At 30.3% G+C, this 2,646-nt stretch overlaps 1 pseudogene; it reads right to left on the reverse strand.

Annotated features, from left to right (window-relative positions):
* Positions 1–680: 680 nt before the first annotated feature.
* On the reverse strand, positions 681–2,429 carry LOC121126150 (thiamine transporter 1-like; annotated as a pseudogene).
* Between the last annotated feature and the right edge of the window lie 217 nt (positions 2,430–2,646).

The following is a 2,646-nucleotide window of genomic DNA, read 5'->3' on the forward strand; positions in this document are numbered from 1 at the left end:
ATGATAAGTAATTTAATAATCTCAACTTATTTTTTTTTTATTTATTATTTATTGTTATTTGATCTTTTTCACTGCTCTCACAAAAAAATATGATTATTTCAAGGTTATTTTTTGTAACTATAAATGCATAAAACTCCATATTCATAATTAATAGAACTGACTAACAAAATCGATTTCTAGTTATTAATATATGTTTATCGGTATTAGATACAAAAATAAAAGATCAAATATAAAATGGCCTAACTATTTAATACAACTAATTAAATTGTTAAATGTAATTAGTTCACAATTCTCCCTGATTACATTTATTATAATATCTTAAATAATAACTTCACGGAAAATATATATTAAGAACCAGTCATCATGATTTTAATGTATGTTAATGTCACTCTGGTTCTTGAGTATTTTTACATGATCTCAGGTAGGAAGAAATTCTTAAGGCTATTCCACAAAACATCCAAATTCCACCATACACATAAAACTAAATGAAGTATACAATAGATAATATATTACATTGTATTACTAAGTATGTCAGTGTTAATTTCGTCAGCTATGACTAAAGGATACCTATTCCTTAACTAATGTATTTTACATGACGATTATTAAACGAAACAAAAAAATATATACATTGAATGTTTCGTCATACTAAAAAAAAACATTTATTTTCTTCAAAAATAAAGACTACACTCAATATGACGAAGATCATATGTGGAGTTTGTGAGAGGACCTGGTCAGGCCCCTCTGACACTGAAGATATCTTAATATGTGAACATGTATATTTTATATATGTACTAAGTATTAAAATAAAAACAAATCCCCCACCCCCTCATTATTATAAGTTTCAAACTCCACATATGACGAAGACAGAACGAAATGTGACAAAAGACAAAAGTGACACTGATGTATATCTATTGCTTGTTTTCTTATTGACAGAGTAAAGTCAATATCATCAACAACGACTATCGTCAAGATTGTTTCCTATAACATTGCAAAAAAGTATTCATTCCAAAAATGAGTCCATAACTATCTTTATTGATGTTCCTGGCTACTTCAAAGACAGCAATTGTGATCATCATTTGATATAATGATCAAAATGCACAATATCCGGCATAACCTATCCAAATATGATCGGTATATCCCATCATTATAAGTAATAAAACGTTCAAAACTGAACAGAAGTGTATAACACACTCCCCATAAACTGACAAATTAAGCTTGATATAACCCAACAACAACGCAATTAATGCACCCAAGAATGTTGTAAAAGCTTCCACTCCTCCATTATAAATCTCATTACTCCCATATGGAGCAATACATTCCCAAAGAGGTTGAATATAAATCCCAACTTGAAAATTACCAGACATTCCAATGGACCATCAAATGGATCACTTCAAAATATATCAATGGGGATGAAAGATATATTTTGATTAAATATTCCATGACAAATATAATTTTTACTAATGGATTACCAGATACAGCTAGAACATCTCCTTTGAAATGTTTTAATGTCCCAAATTTCTAGGTTCTCTTCTTTTGTTGTCAATGGGAGACGTCCGATGAAAGTACAGAAACGTTTGGACCTTAGGAAGACAAAACTCACAATAGTTGATAGAGACACAGATACAAGAGAAATATAATTAAGCCCTCGATATGTTGTGGGATCCATAATCACAAGAAACTGTCCCCGAATACCACTACAAAATCTGCCTACAAGAAGAGCCACTCTTGTAAAAGAAGTAACGATTTGATCATTAGAAGAATCGACTTGAGCATAGATATATGTAAAGTACGCTACTTCCGTAGAGCTTGCAACACCATAGGCAAACTGCATGACTTGCATCCATGCCACTCCTTTAGCGTATAAAGGAAGGACCCAGGTTCCTACATATGCTAAACCTCCAATGATTATTACACTTCGATATCGGAAAAAATCAGTCACAAGAAATATAAGTACTAGAACAGATGAATAGGAGTACGTCCAAACAGGGTAGACATCTTGAGAAACCTAGAAAACATGAGAATACAAACTTTAAAACATTATTTATTAAAACGTATTATAATAAAAGTAAAAATTACCTCTGGGAGAGTAATATTTGGATAACGAGGATCAATCAAATATTCGGTGAGATATGGCTCTAAAGGACGTAGTTCCTTGAGAAACCCGTAAATACAGAGTAAAGGGGTTGTTAATTTCAATTTCGGCTTCATCGAAGGACTATGACATACAAATTATAAATAATGTAATAATCATGAGAATTATTAATAACAGGTGGCAATAGTAATTACACATTCACTCATATGATATTAGTATGAGCTTTCTCTTGCTTTGAAAAATGAACTACAATGGACTAACAATCAGACTTCTTGAATGAATTGAACTTGATGAATAATTAACAAACTAATTTTGCCGATTATTAGGTAGAATCTTCATGTTACTTCAATATTAACATATGCTCATGATAAGAAATTTATCAGGGATGTTAAGGTTATATAATTCTTTTTATCAATGAATTATTTCTTCGAGTCTATAACATAACGGTTGAATATTCATACATGCAATGATAAAATATACAATTTTAGAATTACTTAGTAATTAAGATTATGATAAACGAGGTACTTAATCTTACAAATAAGGATAATTCCATG

The sequence above is a fragment of the Lepeophtheirus salmonis genome, chromosome 11 (genome assembly GCF_016086655.4).
Source record: "Lepeophtheirus salmonis chromosome 11, UVic_Lsal_1.4, whole genome shotgun sequence".
Classification (NCBI taxonomy): Eukaryota; Metazoa; Arthropoda; class Copepoda; order Siphonostomatoida; family Caligidae; genus Lepeophtheirus; species Lepeophtheirus salmonis.